The sequence below is a fragment of the Mastomys coucha genome, unplaced genomic scaffold (genome assembly GCF_008632895.1).
Source record: "Mastomys coucha isolate ucsf_1 unplaced genomic scaffold, UCSF_Mcou_1 pScaffold13, whole genome shotgun sequence".
NCBI classification, from domain to species: Eukaryota; Metazoa; Chordata; class Mammalia; order Rodentia; family Muridae; genus Mastomys; species Mastomys coucha.
In genome coordinates this window covers 56832125-56849748 of record NW_022196895.1, presented here as the reverse complement: position 1 = coordinate 56849748, position 17624 = coordinate 56832125, and the positions used below count along the sequence as shown (strand labels likewise).

At 52.4% G+C, this 17624-nt stretch overlaps 1 protein-coding gene across 2 annotated transcripts in view; it reads right to left on the bottom strand.

Moving 5' to 3' along the window:
- The window catches only part of Pdgfrb (platelet derived growth factor receptor beta), a 38931-nt gene extending 26623 nt beyond the window's left edge, over positions 1–12308 (bottom strand). For both annotated transcript variants that reach the window (XM_031365792.1, XM_031365793.1), the window contains exon 1: positions 11893–12308. The gene's annotated coding sequence lies outside the window, so the exon portion shown is untranslated. The remainder of the gene's footprint in view (positions 1–11892) is intronic.
- Between the last annotated feature and the right edge of the window lie 5316 nt (positions 12309–17624).

Genomic DNA, 17624 nt, shown 5'->3' with positions numbered 1-17624 from the left:
GATTACTCCCATTTTATAGCTAAGAGAACGGAGTCGGAAACCACTTTTGGGAAATTGCCAAGAAATGCAGAGCAGATAAGAGGAATGAAGAGGCTGAAATGAGACAGCGTGCCTGCCCGCCGCCTGCCACCCCCTGCAGCGTCCCTTGGTACAGTGTGTGAGTGTGTGGTTGGGCAGAGGACGGTGGGTGGGGACTGACTGAGACAGATGACTTTGAGATGAATGTCCCTGAAGGTCAGCAGAACTTGGTGAGTACATGTTGGAAGGACCCAAGAGGCAGGTCCCAGAGATACAGAGTCCGTGAATGCCTATGACAGGGGCACAGAGCCATGTTCTAAGATGAGAATGAGACAATACACGGGCTTAAGAGTGGCCGCCGAGCTGGTTTCAAATGTGGAGGGTTTTGTTGGCACTGACTGAGGGCAGAGGTCAGGTCGGACAGAAACGCAATGGGATGGAAGAGCGGAAAGCCAGCTGTGGGTCAAAGGGGCACTTGGTGGAGCCAGCCAGCTTCAGTCCCACCAAGTTCTGAATAAACACGATACCCAAGCAGGAGGCCCAATCCTGGGGTCACTAGGTCAGAATCTTGGAATGTCAATGCCCTGCAGCCAGGAAACATCTACCTATCCCTTTCTAAGGCTCACTATGGGGATGAGGAAGCTAAGGATTGGGCCAGGGAAATGAGAAGTCCCACTGGCTCTCAGCAGGATGGGCTCAAGTGGGCTATGGGCTTTTGGAGCTCACCGACCTGCCTGGGTCCCACGCGCAGCGCCTGCTCATAGTCTAAGGTTCAGTTACGTACAGCTCTATCTCTCCATAGAACAGTCATTTTCCTTAACCTGATCCAGACGGGGTGTGGGGGGTTGGGGGGAGGACCCGTGACAGAGATTCAGAGGCATGACCTGCTAAATCACTGACAAAGCTAGGCACAAACTTGCTTTCTGGCTTTGTCCTATCTTTCAAATCAAGGCCCCTTCACTGCCCCGGGACAAGTGGAAGCAAACCTGGTTATGGTCTCTCTGTTGTCCCATATTACAACCCAGGACAAGAAAGTGGAAAAACTTTCCAGACTGACATTACAGCTCTCAGGGAGGACCCTTGCCCTGTGGACTTGGAATGCTGGGTTAGGGGTGAGGGTGGGGCGAGTCTCTTCAACCCAGACTGGGATACCGTGACTCAGCTCAGAAGAGTCAGCCAGCTCTAGCCTGGGTGTTGAGGGGGGAGGGAGCGGGGGTAAGAGGAATCTGCAGCCAGGGACAAAATCCTCAGCTAGCGGCTGGACTGTGAGCAAGTGACAATAGTCTGGTCTGGACCTGGCAGAGTTTGGCACTTCTAGCCTTCCCGTAGCCAGCTGACATGGGTGTGACCTTAGAGTGCCAGTTAGGAAGTTGCCCCGCTCCACCCTAATCCTGGGAGCTAGAGAAGGGTCTGGAGGGTGAGGATACAGTTATAAGTGGGGTGCCCTCCATCCTAGGGCACATTTTCCTGGAGAAGTTTTAGCAGGCTACCTCTCCAGGCGTCTCAGGAGCATCTCTGTGTCCCTTGCCCCCCTACTCAGTTTCCCTTGTCCCCTCTGTCCTCACTTCCTCTCCCTGCAGCTCCCATCTGACCCTGTCATTTCCCTGACCAGTCCACAGCTCTCTGTGGCCCTCAGGCAAAGGCCGATTAGGAGCCCCGGGTATAGGGACCATCGTCAGGACAGAGGTCCCTGTCCTCTCTGCTCCCCAGGGTACCATACTCATTCTGCACTCCTCTCCCCAGGAGGCCTCCCCAGGGACAAAATGGAAAAGAAACAGCCTATTTTCTGGAAGTCCAAAATAAAAACGAAACATCTGTCTGGAAAGGAACCAGGCAGATAAAGAACAAACCAATCCCCCTGCAAACCCCCACCCCAGCCCTCACAGAGCGTGTATGCTGGGGATTGAGTGACACTCTAACAGCCTGTGGGAAAGTGCTCACTGTGTGCCTGACAGCAGCACTGGGGGCCCCAGGGAGGGGGCCTGGGTCCCCAGGCATGCTGGGAACCAGCCTGGGAAGGAGGTCAGAGAGGAGGATGGGAGATCCAACCATGCCTCTGCCCACAGCCCAGGCGCCTGCAGAGCATGCACTTCCTGCCCCCTGCCTCAGGCGCCTTGCTGGCCTCAGGCTCAACCCCCACGGCTTCATTCCAGGCCCTACAGCCTGGCTCTGCAGATGCCCTGGGACACACACACCCCCAATCCCGCCCCCGGCTTCCAGTCTCCAGGGGCTCACTTGAGGCCTCCTTTGTCAGTTATTTCAGAAGAAACAGGGACTTAGATGGCCTTGGAGACTTCCAACATGGTAGCAGCTCTACCTTGTCCCATCCCCTCTGGGACCAGCACCCCTCATACAGTCACCGAAGGCCTATTTAAGGGCTTGCCTGCCACCTGGTCCAGCCTCTCCTGAGAGCGATCTTGTCAGGTTCTCTGCCCGATCCACCACACCTTACTGCTTTCCCACTTTACAGATGAGGAAATTGGGATCTAGAAAGGACACACACCATTTGCCCAGTGGAGGTTACAGTGCGAAATCTTTGGCAGGCTGTCACCAAGCCTCTCTAACACACAGACCCAACACCCACTCACCCACTTTCTGCCTCTCCTGCAGGACTAACAGGTTGGTCCCACTTCTGTCCACCAGCCTTCCCATATCCACTGAACAGGCTATAGAATGGACAGGTGACACCAACCATACGCCAGTCACAAGTCTGCTGCCTGTTCGTTCCTATTCTGGACTTCTCCATACTTTCTTTGGAGCTAGCCCAAAGTGGAATTGACAGTCATAGGTGCTACAATCTGAGGGCCAGTAGGGGTCACACACACCCTATTCCCCACCTTCTCTGTGATTTCCCACAGCCTGAAACAGAAATCTCACCACTTCCCCTGTGGCTCTTTCTACCTAGACAGCTCAGGGTCCTCAGAGACCAGACCACCATGATGGTTTTACTATAGTGAGCACAGTCTGTTTCACTCTGTCCTCCCCAGCCTTCCCAGAGCCTCTGAACAATAACCTTTCTTCTCACTCACTGTTCCAATCTGAAGACAAATGAAAGCCCCAACTAATTTGGAGCCAGACATTCTGTATAATGAAGTGATGCACAGATTTCATTTTATCCACACAATAGTTGTATGGGGTGGGGGGCTCATTGTACCCATTTCAAAGAGGAGAACATTAAGTCTTAAGGATATTTGGTGAGTTGCCTAAGGTCACATAACCAATAATCAGAAGAGTTAGGATAATGTATTTGAGGGCAGTGCATGGGGGACCTGGGTCTGCTGGTTATGCAGCAATTTGTTTTGTTTTGTTTGTTTGTTTCAAGACAATGTTTCTCTGTGTAGCCCTGGCTGTTCTGGAACTCACTCTGTAGACCAGGTTGGCCTCAAACTCAGAAATCCACCTGCCTCTGCCTCCCAAGTGCTGGGGATTAAAGGCATGCACCACCACTGCCTGGCCATGTAGCAATTTGAAAGGCAAAGTGAGACAGAGTCAGAGCCCCTTTGAGACCTTACCATAGAACCTGAGCATCAGTAGGATATTAAGAGAAGGATCCATAGCCTGGGCATGGTGGCTGGCACACGCCTTTAATCCCAGCACTTAGGAGGCAGAGGCAGGAAGATCTCTGTGCGTTCAAAGCCAGCTTCAACACTGGAAGTTTTAGGCCAGCCAAGACTGTATAGTAAGCTTCTAGCCAAAAAAACCAGAAGGAAATTCTTTCAGAGAAAAACCCCAGTTTGGTCTTGTCAGTGGGGCTGTTGAAACAGAGCATCTAGGCAGTCTGACACAGTTGTGTCGCCAGCTCTGCCTCAGGCCTGCCTCTATGGGTCCAGCACCCCTAGAATATCTGACACAGTGTGTCGCCAGCTCTGCCTCAGGCCTGCCTCTATGGGTCCAGCACCCCTAGAATATCTGACACAGTGTGTGGCCAGCTCTGCCTCAGGCCTGCCTCTATGGGTCCAGCACCCCTAGAATATCCACAGAAGGCCAGAGCCTGGGAAGCTACAATAGAGTTCTAGCCTCCACCTCCCTTAGCTGCCCTCCCTGACCCCCCCCCAGAGCCTCATCTAGGGCTGGTGCCATGGCAACTGAGAGCACCAGGCCCTGGCAGCCAAAGGAGCCCCTGAGAGGGGTCCCAGGCTGGGACAAGTGCAGCAGGCGCAAACAAGCAAACCTTCTGTTTCCCTGGCCACTACCATCGGGATCAGCCGTGGGCTGGGGCAGGAGGGTGGGGGTAGGGGATCATGGAGAATGTATTCTCAGAGCCAAGTGGGCAGGGGGCAGGCAGGCCTCGAATCCCAAGCCTGGAAGACCAGCACGCGGCCTTCCCCCACCAGCCCATAGCCCACAGACCAGGCAGGAGCTTCTGGCTAAGGAGAAACCCCACCGCTGATCCGTGCCAATTATAGAGCATTGAGATTCCCCTCAGAGCCCTCCCGGGCAGTGAATCAGGAAGGAATGAGTCCACGTTTCCTTCTCCCTCTCCGATACGTTCTCAGCATCTCTTCCCGTTCTCAGCATCTCTTCCCTATCCCTTCCTGCTTCACCCTCTGGTTCTCCCTCTGGCTGCTAACTTGCCTTCTTCATGTCTCACCCTCCAGGCCTTAAAACAGGCTATAAACCAGGCCTTTACACTGAGACACTGGGGCTGTGGATGAAACTCACACAAGCAGATACTTGGAGGAGGGCCTAGTACCTCCATATGAAGTCAGAGATCACCTTTTTCATCCCTCTCTGCCCACAGGAGAAGCCACGCACTGGTGCAGCCTGTCTCAAGTGCACAGTTGAGACATGGTAAGATTAGTTTGGTCAGGGAAAAGAAGCCAGTGGTGGCAGGAGATGGCTTAGGAAGGCCCAGAGAAGGACTACTTGGGAAGTGGGTGCTGCCAAGGCTACTTGGGGAAGTATGAGCTACTGATAGTGTGATGTTACAGCATCTCCACTCCCCTGGGCTACCCTGAGGCTCAGTGAGAAGTGTTGTCAGCCACCCACAGAAGGGCCAGTCTAAGGAGCAGCTAAATCTGATAGATGCCTCCCAGTCCGTGGCTATCAGCTAAGCCTTCTCTAGCCCTCAATTTGATTTTCCACAAACCACGGAACAAACCTAATGGTTCTTTGGGATCTCTCCTAATGTCCCATAGTCGGTGCTCCGCTGACAATCACACAGCACGGAATGGACTGGCTATGCCGACTGAGCTCTTCTCTTTCTCAGCTGTCACCTAGTAACAGTATTTTCTAGCATGGGGACTGGGTTGGGCAGACCAGGGGGACTCTTTCCCTCTTGGTGATAAGGCAGGCCGCTGTTGGGAGACAGACTTAGGGTATTCTGAAGCCAGGGGGGGCTGTCCCTGAGGCCACCCAGAATAGGGAAATGGCACAGGAGCTCGGGCAGGCTAGGAGTGCTTTTCCATCATAAAAGCCACCTTATCCATACCAAATCTCAGCTCTCCTACCTGGCCGCTCTGCGGCAGCTCTGGGTTGTCCCTGTGTTTCTGGAAGAGTGGCATGAGAGCCTTCTGCTGTTGCTATGGCAGTGCAAGGTGATGAAGAGCCTGTGGCTTACTCCCCTGATCAGTAAACGATAGCTACAATTCTGTGAGGCTTGGCTTCTGGGGTTTAGTTGGGTTCTACGACAGATGATGTCGGGGCAGGCATTCTGTGTGAGTGACCTTCGGGAAGTGGGAAGGCATCTGGGGTGAAGGGCAGTGATGGGTATGTTAGACTAGAGCTGAGGTTTATCAGCCAAATGGTAGGGGACAGGCAGCGAAGGAGGGCAAGCCTTTGGAAAAGGATTTGGGCTTTGCCTTGGATATATCAATGAATTGTTTTTCAGGGGTTAAACAGTAATGACAAGGGCTGGAGAGATGGCTCAGTGGTTAAGAGCTTTGACTGCTCTTCCAAAGGTCCTGAGTTCAAATCCCAGCAACCACGTGGTGGCTCACAACCATCTGTAATGAGATCTGACACTCTCTTCTGGTGTGTTTGAAGTACAGCTACAGTGTACTTGTATATAATAATAAATAAATCTTTGGGCCAGAGCAAGGGTCGGAGTGAGCAGAGGTCCTGAGTTCAATTCCCAGCAACCACATGATGGCTCACAACCATCTGTACAGCTACAGTGTACTCATATACATAAATAAATAAATAAATAAATAAATAAATAAATAAATCTTTAAAAAAAAAAACAGTGATGGCGAATGGCTAGCTACTGAAGGTGAGAGTGCCGTAATGGCAAGCATGGGCGGGGGTGGAGCACATAGGAGAGTGGCATGAGCAGGTATTTCATGGGAGGTTGTGAGTTGGCATAGCGACAGAGTCAGAGTCCAGTTTCCAAAAGGAGGTCATTCCAAACCCAGCCAGAGCCCCCAGCAGAAGCAGATATACATTATGTGGGGCAGGTATAAAGTGAGAGGGGGGGCTGTTTTGTTTCTTCTTCTTCTTCTTCTTCTTCTTCTTCTTCTTCTTCTTCTTCTTCTTCTTCTTCTTCTTCTTCTTCTTCTTCTCCTCCTCCTCCTCCTCCTCCTCCTCCTCCTCCTCTTTCTCCTCCTCCTCCTCCTCTTCCTCCTCTTCCTCTTCTTCTCTTCTTCCACCTCCTCCTCTCCTTTTCTTCCTCCTCCTCCTTCTCCTCCTCTTTTTCCTCCTCTTCCTCTTCTCTTCCTCATCCTCTTCTTTTCTTTCTCCTCCTCCTTCCCCTCCTCTTTTTCCTCCTCCTCCTCTTCTTCTTCCTCCTCCTCCTCCTCTTCTTCTTCCTCCTCCTCCTTCTCTTCTTCTCTTCCTCCTCCCCCCCCCATCCCTCTCCCCATCCTTCTGGTTTTCTGAGACAAGGTTTCTCTATGTAGTTCTGACTATTCTGGAGCTTGCCCTGTAGACCAGGCTGGCCTCCCTCTGGAGTGGACTGGACTTCCCTGCCGCCTCTGTACCATTTAAGCTCAGCCTCAGGAGAAGAGGAGGAGCTGGTGGGACTATAGCTCTTGGGAACCCACTTGCCAGAAAAGAAAAATAATAAGGTCCCCAACAAAACGGGACCAACAGCCTCACAAAGCCTGGGGGGTAGAGGTGGGGAGGAACAGGGGATGTAGGTCAGTTGGGAGAGTGTTAGCCTAGCATGTGAGCAACTCCAGGTCAATCCCCAGTACCATGTAAATTCAGAGTGGTGGTATGTGCCTACCCCTCCTCCACACAGGAGGTGAAAGGAGGAAGGTCAGAAGTTCAAGGTTAACTTCAGCTGAGTGTCAAGTTCAAGGTAAGCCTGAGCTACATAAGACTCTGTCTAGAAAAGGAGGAGTCTGCCACCATGACACCCGGAAAGGGCTTTCAGTGCTAGAAGCAGACCCAGGGTGGACTGCTGTCATTTATTTTTTCCCTACCTCTTCCCTTCTTCACAGAAGAGAAGCCCATGGTCAGAGTGGAGAAAGGATGGGTCTGGGAGTTCTACGATCCAGAAAACCATACCAGGGCGTCCCATCCTTCAAGTAGACTCTTCAGGTTGTCCCTGAGTTAGCAGAGTGCTTGCTCTGCAAGAAAGCTTGGTACACAGCACTGCACAAAACTGGGCATGGAGAGGGGGAGCATGCTTATCAGCCTAGCACTTAGGAGGCAGAAGCAGGAAGACTGGAAAGTTTATCCTTGGCTACAAAGGCAGTTCAAAGCCAACCTTCGATACCGAAAATCCTGGAGAGAGGTTTGGGGTGGGAGTAGAGGTGGGGGTGAGCTTTGTTCCTCTTCTGCAAAAATCTGTCCTGTAGCCTTATTGCCCAGAGAGGCATGAAGGCTGGTTCCCAGACAGCAGGTGTCTTTTGGGTGGTGGAATGGACACACGGGTGCTCCCATCACCTGTGATTCTTTTATTTATGACCTTGGGTCCACCCCCATAACCATAGGGAAATCAAACCAAATGAGCCCCGAAAACCTTTTCATCTCTGACATTCGGACAATTCTTGAGCCTCTGACCTTCCCCGGGGACAGTGCTGTCCGTCACAGAACGGAAAAGCTGGAACATCCAGCAGATGAAAGCTTCAAGCATCAAGACATCAAACAGGCGTACTCCAAGGCAGAAGGAGCGAGGGTATTAATGTGATTAAAGCTGTACACAGACATACTTTGATTTTCACCCACCTCCATCAGGCTAAGCATTATCTATGCCCCTAAGAAAGTGCTTGGGAGAAAGAAGAGCCTTGGGGCCAGGTCTGGGTGGCCAGGAAACCGTTTTCTGAGTCTCAGACCCCAAGCCTTGTGGGGGAAGGATACCTGGAGGGTTTCTGTGCAAGTGGCAAGTGTGTGAATTCTATATTGCTCCCACAGGGGTGGGTCCCTGGGGGTCCATTGCTACCAATCCTGTTAGTGCCCCTATTTGTTTTAGATGAAAAGCCTGCTCCCTCTTCAAATCAAAGCTCAGCCCTGGATAGGATCTATGGGTCATTCTTACACAGACCTTGAAGCCTGCTTCCCAGCCCTCCTTGCTCGCAGGAAAATAGGCTTGTAGCTAGCAAGAACACGCCCTGGGATGGGAAACCAAGTACATTAAAGCAGCCTCTCCAGGTTAGAAAGTTCTCCTCCTTATGGCAGGTTAAGGTTTTTCCATTAGCGGCCATTGATCCAGACCTCTTTCTGCAATGTGTAGAGAAAAAAAAAAAAACACCCTTTCATTGTAAAGTTAAATATGCATGATCCCTGAGCACACAGCGGGGCTTGTGCGGCTGCCAATCTGGGCTGGCAGGGTTTGGAATCCTGGAATTGTTCTGTGGTGGCAGGGAGCTCAGTGATCATCGGGGTCAACCTCTTTGTTCAACTGAGAGAGAGGACTGAGGCCCACGGCTGTCACATGGCATTCTGGGATTTGAGCCCCTCTCTGGAATGCTGTGGACAGATGAGGCAAGCCCTTGGAGTTTATTACTGGGTCCCGGACCCCACCCTGCCTCTCCTCATGAGGCTCCGAAGTCAGAAACACCCAAATGCTAAGCCCATACTCTCTCTGGAGACTATCTACCTGGGTGGGACTCTGAACAACTGATTAAGCCTCCTCAGGCTTAGCCTCCTCATCTGTAAAATGGGGAGGGTTTGTATCTATTCCTTAAGACTGCAAGAATTAGTTAGCCTAGCAAATGTGTATGAGCTTTCTGAATGCCAAGCACGATGGACCAACAAGAGAACTTCAAGGTTTCTTCAAGGCATAAACAAGGTTAAAGCATACATAACAACTGGTCCACGTTGGCTCTGCTCATACGAGCTGAGGGGCCACAGGGGGACCCTGGGGAGCAACGGCTCCTTTCTCCTGCCTAATTGCTTCTAGGGTGAGCTGACTACGGAAAAAGGTCCCATTCCAAGGACCCATTGCCCAGGATCCAGAACTGTCTTTCTGGAATATCTGGAAGCTTCCCTTTCTTTCCTCTCTAACACACCAAGCAGCCCAATCTAGAACAGAAACCAGATTCCCTCTTCTAGAATGAGGGGAGCCGGTCCAGAGCCAGGTTCCCTATCACAGCCTGAAGGCAGCCAGTCTCAAACCCAGCCTATATACAGGTACCAAGTGGTCTAGGTCCCTTCCAGAGTCAGAGGCTTTTAGCGTTACAGATCCTTTTCCTATCTGGATGCTGATGCACAGGAAGTGGAGAGAGAACCCTGGCTGATCTCAGCTGCGGCCACGGCTTGCAGTAACCAGGCTAACATCTTGTATCTTGGTAAGCCCACAGATTGTAACACTGTCCACAGAGAGGAAGACTGGGGCCCAGAGAGGCCACACGCTCAGCCAACATCAAAAATTAACACATGACCAGGCGTAGTAACACACATCGTTGGTCCCAGAACTCAGGAGGCAGAGGCAGAGGCAGGCAGATTTCTGTTGAGTTTGAGGCCAATCTGGTCTGTAAATAGTGAACACCAGTACAGTCCCAGTTGGGGCTTCCTAGAGAGACCCCGTCTCTAAACAAACAGTTAACACCTGGTGTTGATCAGTGTGCTCACAACCTCTAGGTATGGAGCAGCCCAGAGATGCCAGGCTAGCCACAGGGTGCTTATGTAAGAATGGGCTTCTGACTTTGAATCCCCTGGGCTTTCCACAGCCTCCCAACATCTGCTAGCAATTAGGAGTCCAGCTTTTTTTCCCCACAGAGGAAAGGGAGAGAGGGTTGCTGATAACACCACACTGCCATGCTGTTGTCTGAAGTGCCTGCCAGCCAGCCTCCCTCCTTGCACAGGACCAATCATAGGGGCCTTGAAGCATCTAGGTCTGATCTTCTCTAGGGATGATGGAAGCTAGAAGGAAGCTCTGCAGGAGGAGGAGGGAGATAGGCCTGATGCTGCAGTGCCAGGACACAGGGGCACAGCCTTTGGGTTTACTTGCACCTCAGCCTCAACACTAGCTCTGCTGCGTGAGCCTAGAGCCTTCGCTTCCTTGCCTGTAAACAGGGGTCACAAAACTGGCTCCAAAACCTCACTGTAAGGAATACAAAGTGGACATGCAACAGGCTCACCCATGATAGTGACCTGTTGACTGCCCTCTCCCTGGAGAAAGTGGAGGACTGATCACTTTACAAAGATCTATTGAAGGCTTCAATGAATCATTCCTCCTGGACACCACATTCCCACTGCCAGCCTGGGGCATGGAATAGCGGGGAGCCCCAGGGCACAAAGCAGCAAGAGCCAGGTCCACACAGGCTGTGCTGTGCAAACAGCAGGAGCAGAGAGACGGAGTGGTAGGATGCTATCGGGAAAGGCACCCACACGCAAGACCGGGAGGAAGCAGGGAGGGCTACCTGGAAGAGACAATGGTTGGAGGGCCCAGGAGAGGGAAATGATGAGGAAGAGCATTCCGAGGGGGATAGAGGGGAGGGCAAATGCCTCCAGGCAGGGTGGTGTAAATTCCTTTCACAAATGCTGGAATCTAACCATCTGGAAGTAAGAAACCAGGCTGGAGCCAAGGGCCCAGGTCTGTCTGGGGCGGTGGAGTAGAGGGAGCTTATAGTCAACTCAGCCCTGCTACTGGGCTCCAGTTAGGTGTCTGTCACATCACCAGAGGAAGAAATCATCCCTGCCCCCTGGAAGCAGGTGAGCATCACAGGGGACATTCAGAGTGCAGGGTTCTGTCTTTCGGTCAAGAGGAGGTGGGGCTGCCCACTCTACAGATACGGAAGAAACAGATAGATCTGGGCAAGAGGGAAGTGTCATCGGACTCAGTTCAGATTGTAGGATAGAGTGGAGAAGGAGCCGAGCGAGCGCCCAAGGGAGAGAACAAACAGGGAAACAGACTGTGACAGAAGGAAACCAGCTACAATCCCCTCTTCACAGAGGAGCCCCCAGATCTGACAGCCCGGAACTAGACCCCACCCCAGACACATGACCGCTAGGCGGGTTTGTAAACTTCCCTCCATCCAGAACTTTGAGCTCCAGAAGTTTTCTCAGCGGCTAGGGGTTTGGAAGGACGTCTTAGGAATCTGGAAAATTTGCAAATCTATTTAAAAATCTCCAAAGTCGGCCTGGTGGTTGACTGGCCTGTGGCCAGACTTAGTCTTAGGCACGAGACTTGGTCCAGGGGACAGGGGCTAGGATCCTAAAAGGTCCTGGCTTCTGCAAAAGCTACCTCTGGATTCTCCTCCCTTGCCCCTGCTACCTCTGCCCATCCCCCACAGACTTTGAGGTGCCTTGAAAGTCCTGTTCAGTTGGCACCCAGAAAGCTCTGGGTAGGCAGCAGGGTTGAGGGAGCAGTAGCCACCCATGGAGGGTGGAGGGACGACCCTGCTATCAAAGGGAGTCCCTGCGTCCTCCCGTCTGAATTTGTTATACTTTTTTCTTTTCTTCTTTTCTTTTTCTTTTTACTTTTTCCTGCACAGGCTAGGAACGGGGAACAAAACACAGAATGGGGTTTCTCCTCCCTGGACTTACCCGGCTACAGATGGCTTCTGATGTGTTCTATCACCCCCTCCAGGAAGTCCTCCTCGCTGTCTTCTGTTATTTTGCTGGACCCAAAACGGACAGCAGTAGAAGGGCTGGCCTGATTGCGGAAAGCCCTGGGAGAATCAGGGGAAGGGAGAGGGTTGCTCAGGGGTGAGGAGCAGCCTGGCCCCTCCTCACTCCAAAAGCATCCTCTGGGAGGAGCGGAGCAGCCTGAGGGGCCGCCCTAGGTCTAGCTGGCAGGCAGGAGACTGACGACTGGTCTGGCCCGCTCTGGCTCTGGACTCCTTCCTCCCTGTTCTCCGCTCTCTCAAAGTTACTCCCAGAGCAATCCTAGGTCCCAGAGCGTAGCCGGGACTGTGACCACAGACAGCCCCAGAGCTCACACCACTGTGGGCTTTACGTGCCCCACCACTACCACCACACACTTTGGGGGAAAGGCTGCAGGGGCGATTCTGATTGGCCAAGCTTGGGGAAGGCGGGGAGGGGGGGGGAGCAGCGGAGCAGGGAGGGTGGACGCGTGTGTCTGTTTTCAATTTCAGGGGTTTTTTTTTCTTTCTCTCTTTCTTTTTCCCCCAAGTTTCTTGTTTTTCTTCCTCCTTTCCCTCTCCTCCCTCCCTTCACCGGCTCGTTCAGGATGTTTAGAAATTCCGCTGCCCACGCCAGCCACTGAGTCACTTTTATTAGAGTGGCCTGCCCCACTTGCCTGATGCCTGTCAAATGGAGCCTCCCTTTACCATGGCACCTGGGGTGGGAGAGTGTGCGTGTGTGTGTGTGCGCGTGCGTGTGTATGTGTGTGTTCTCTGTGCTTCAGTTTCTCCATCTATAAAGGTAGCTCTGATAATATTGTGAGGTGAACCCAGCCTTCACTCACTGAACATCTGCCGCGTGTGAGGAACTGTACTGGGTGCTGGAACTCTGTAGTAAGTGACCACCTGAGTTGGAGAGACATTCCCAGAGAAGCAGGTCCCCAGGAAAGGAGTGGCTGGTGACTCACTAGAGAAAGACCCAGGGCTGACAGCACTTGGTCATTGGGCCTTAAACACAGCTACTTCTGAGTCCTGACTTCACCTGGGCCTGGAGCTTTCCCCCTGCTACCTTAAACTTTGGGTCTGACTGCCATTCCTCTCTGCACACAGAAGTCAAGATGGTAGTGCCTACCTGTGATCCCAGAGAGGCACACCAGAAGATGGCTCTTAGCTATACAGGGAGACCCTGTGTAAAACAAAACAAAACAAAAAACAAAAAACCAGTATATGCTTAGATTCCAGAAACAGCAAGTCTTACAGGCAGATCATCCCAGGAATCTAAGGATGATAGGAACTTAGCCTCCCTCTCAAGCCGTGGTACCTTCCCAGAAGCCAGTGGGATCTCACAGAGCCAGACCTGTGATCACCACGAGCCAAACCACAGGAGGAAGATGCACTCTTATGTACTCTTTCTTCTTGGTCCCTGCTCTAGATGTGTCCCCTCCAGCTCTTGTTAACACCACAGAGAGGACATAGGACCACAGTTCCCATCTCTTCTCAGTGTGACTGCACTGAGATAGAAACACTCTCTTCTTCAGTGTCATATGTTTGACTGGACCGTCCAGGCAGCAGTGGCTGAGCCTGGGGTGTCAGGTCTCTGGCCTGGGGTTCCTGAAACTCTCCCAGTAAGGATATCACCAGTCTTGTTGTTTTTGTTGTTTTGCTTTGTTGTCTAGAAGAAACAAAGGCCCAGAGGTAAGTGGCACAAAGAGAGAGAGAGCGCGCGCATGAGAGAGAGAGAGAGAGAGAGAGAGAGAGAGAGAGACAGACCATGACTGCCCGAGGTCACCCAGCACATTGCCCCACATGCTCAGGCAGACCCCCTTTAGCATCTTAAAGCTCCCGAAGAAGCAGGAAGGGATTCTTTGCCCTGTTTTATAGCAGGGAAACTGAGGTGCAAGTTCAGTGAGCTTCCTGAGCTCGCACAGCAGCAGGGAAGGTGGAACCACACCAGCAGAGGCAGGTGCCCTGCCCTGCCTTCCTCCTAGCTCACCCAAGCAGTGAGCTAAGTACCTCCTATTATGTTCCTGCCCATCCCTGCCCCTCTCTACAGAGGCTCTGGCTGGGTCTCTTCCACTTTCACCTCCAGGGATCTCTCCCTGGTCTTAGATGCCTAGCTCTCAAAGACGCACTGGGTATCCTTTCAAAAGGACTGATAGACTCTAATGAAAGCATCCACTCCCACCATTGGGGAAAGCTGGATTGCAGGGTTTGGAGAAGGGGTATCCCAGATCAGGGACAGCTATGTTCTGCCCTCATTACACCCTATCATCTCTCTCTGTGCCCACCCCCTCCTCTTCTCCAGTCCCACCAAGGTCTCAGATCAGGCGTGCCTGAGATTCCATTATTTAATCTTGTTTCTCATTTCTCGGTCTCATCTCCTTAGCAATTACTTAGCAAAGTACTGGGCAGGACTGTGTGGAAGAGGGACTCAGACTGGCCCAGGCCATGTGAGGTAATGAGTCTCTAGGTGGAGTGCCTGACCCAGGGGTCATAGAGGAGCATGGATGATGCCAAAGGTCACTGGGTCACTGGGTCAAGCCTACACAGGATTTCTTATACAAAGGCAACTCTCTGGGTTGGGGCCCCAAACCACAAAACAGAAAGAGGTGTGTGAGGTGGGGAACCGTGTCCCCAGAATTTCACTTGGCTGTGCTTCTCTGAACCCTCATATCAATTGCAGTGACCAGGATAGCTTGTAAGAAGCAAGGGAAAGTGTCTACTCTGTAGTCCTAAAAGACATGAGAGCACCCCGGCCTGGAATTTCACAGTCATTGTTTGGGTCCCTATCTTATCTAAGCCTCAGTTTCTCAGCTGAGGGTCTGCTCCACATACCTTGGGTATGACCTAGGGAAAGGAGAGTGGCAGGCCCTGGGGTAGGGGACAGCTGGGGGCCAAAGACACAGCCTAGAGGGGAGGAGTGGCCGTGGCCAATCCCCAAGAGATGCTGGGGGCTGCTGTTTCCGGCCAGCCCAGCCATCCGCTGGCCCATCTGGAACCACTTAGCTCTACCACCATTAACCCTTGGTGGGCACAGGAGCTGTTTCTCCTCCCCCTGATGAGATGCAAGCAACAAAGTATACCATAGGCAGTCTTGAAGGCCCGGATCCTGAGGCTCAGCTGTTACCACTGAAGGTAGACTTGGGACCCAGAGACTAAAGCTGGGTTCCAATTCCAGGTTCTCTCTCTGTTCAAAGCTGGAAGACCTTGAATGAGTCTCTGAGCTGCCTCAGCCTGTTTCCTTTTCTAGGAAACAGGTAAGTCAGGGCTGGGTCTGCACCCACAGCTTCTTCAGCAGTCTGCGAGGAGCAGGTAGCATCATAAGGCTGGGACTGTGGACAGAACAAACCAAGCCCAATCACTCCATGCCCAGATCCTGGGAGCCAGTTTGGCTATGGTCAAACACTGAGGGAAAAGCTGCTGAGGGCAGGTGGTCGGTAGAGTTCAGAAGGGGCTCTGAGCCTTGGGGCATCACGCTTCTCGCCTACACAGATTGATGGTATACTTCATGGGTAAGGGCCCGAGCGCTAAGCCTGAGGTTCCAAACCAAACTCAGTTACTTCTTAGCTGTGTGACTCTCAGAATGCCCGTAGCCTTGGGGTTTTTAAAATAACAGCTTGTGTGCCCACCTCAAATGCTGTGAAAGGCATGAGTACAAGATTCATACAGGTTTGGTGCAAGCCTAGAGGCAGAACGAGAGGAGTACTACAAAGGATAACCCAGTCCTCAGGCACTCCCTGGGGCTGCTGTCACAGGAGTCCGTGATCAGGGCTGAAGGGAGGCTCCTCCACCCACTCACGTTATAGCCAACATAAGGGGTCTTGAAAGAATGGCTCATGCCTGGCCATATGATCCTACAGTGTGGGCACAGATACCATGCCCCCAGGTTTTATACCTGTGTTCTGTCCTAGAGGAGGGGTTCAAACTGAGCATAACCCCCAAAACCTCCCTCACTGTCAGAGCAGGAAGCGAGGCTCTGTGGGGTGTAGGCTGAGGGGCCGGAAGGGGAGCCCCCATGAGAGAAGTCCCTGTGGCCCAGCTCAGCACAAGCAACTACCACAGCTGGCTCTCCCACGCTCCTGGAGCTGCCCTGAAGGCTCCCAGGGCAGGCATGGGGTGTGAGGAAGCAGCGCACGTCCCAGACCTTAGCACATTCATCTCTGGTGTCCGGAAGGATGTCCTCTAGAGTAGTCTACTGGACAAGCTCAGGAAAGGGAAGGCTTTGCAGGGCGGTGCCCGAGCGGTGGGACGCTTTATTCTAGCCCAGCATCCTCCCAATTACACACTGTGAGCAGATAGGTAGATCCTCTACCTGTAGCTAGAAAGCCAGTCTTAGGGTAGAAGTCACAGCATGGTGACACTTGGAGCACATGCTGGGGGCAGCAGGGACATGAGTCAACTTCAACAGAGATTCTTGGGAACCCTCTTCCTGAGCCAGGTTGTAGCCAGCGAATCATGCCAGGAGAGCCGGAGTTTTGAAGTTAAAGACATGTCCACTCATATTTACCCTAGCTCCTCAACCATTCTATCTTATGTCACCCCAGTGTACCCGGACCACAGGGGACTGTGGTACATCCCCCTACCATATACAGAAGTTTCAAAGAAATACAGCAGTAGCACCCTTGAAGACGATACTGTGTCTCCCTCATGAGAGCACTGGCTCTTAAGGTCCAGAAGGGGTCTAGAACCTGCTTAAAGGCACACAGCTGTTCTTCCATGGCGCCTCTCACCTCTACTCTCAGGCTGTCCTGTTTCTCCCATCAGGCATCTGCATGAAGGGAGTTAGTTCACTGAGCACCTACTATGTGGCCTGCCTCTCCACCCACTCCCCAGAGCTCACCAGCAAACATCAAGGAAGTAGCAGATTAATAACACTAATTTGTGGTTGATGCAATGAAAGAGATACAGAAAACGCTGAGTTGGGCAGATGGGGATCCTCGCTCAAGTCTATAGAAGCTCCTTTGGGGAAGACAGATTTCCGCTCAGACCTGAGGTTGAAAGGCCACCTATGAAACAATGGGAACAGTGTTGAAAGCAAAGGGATCAGCCCTTGCAAACTCTTTGAGGCTAGCAAGGCCTTGAAGTGGTGGTAGATCAGAAGAGAGGAGAGGGGATGCTGGGATGGGGGAGGTAGGGGGGGGGCAGTGCAAAGGCTTGAGGGCTCTTGGGAACCCAGCTTTTATTCTGAGGCCAGTAAGGCACTGCAGCTTAGCATGCACGAGACTGGGTAGCTGAGGTATAGCATGGTATTTAAGGCTGGGCTGGATTCCTGGGGAGCTTGTGGGCAGCTGTGAATCAGAGGTGGAACCTCTAGGTTCTCTCCGAGCTTTGACCCCTGAGTCTCCGTGCCTACGTCCCTCCCTGGCCTGTCTTTCTGCACATCTTTGGGCACAGGACACCTTCTGAGGAGGGCATTCTGTACTTGTTCTGAGCCCTGGTTCTGTTGTCCTCTGTGTTTAGAGAAGGAAACTGCCCTTGGTTTCCCAGCATAGTGGCCTCTGTCATCAGAGACTAGGCAATAAGGGACTAACCTCCTCCTGTCATGCTCTAGAGGGCCAGCAGGTGGCGACCTCACCTCTAGAGGGACCGGAGAAGCGGACAGGCCTGTCTGGAAGCCAAAAATGATTCCATGGGACCCTACTGTAGAGAGCAATAGGGAGGCTCATCTCTGCCTCTGAGACACAGACAGCCATC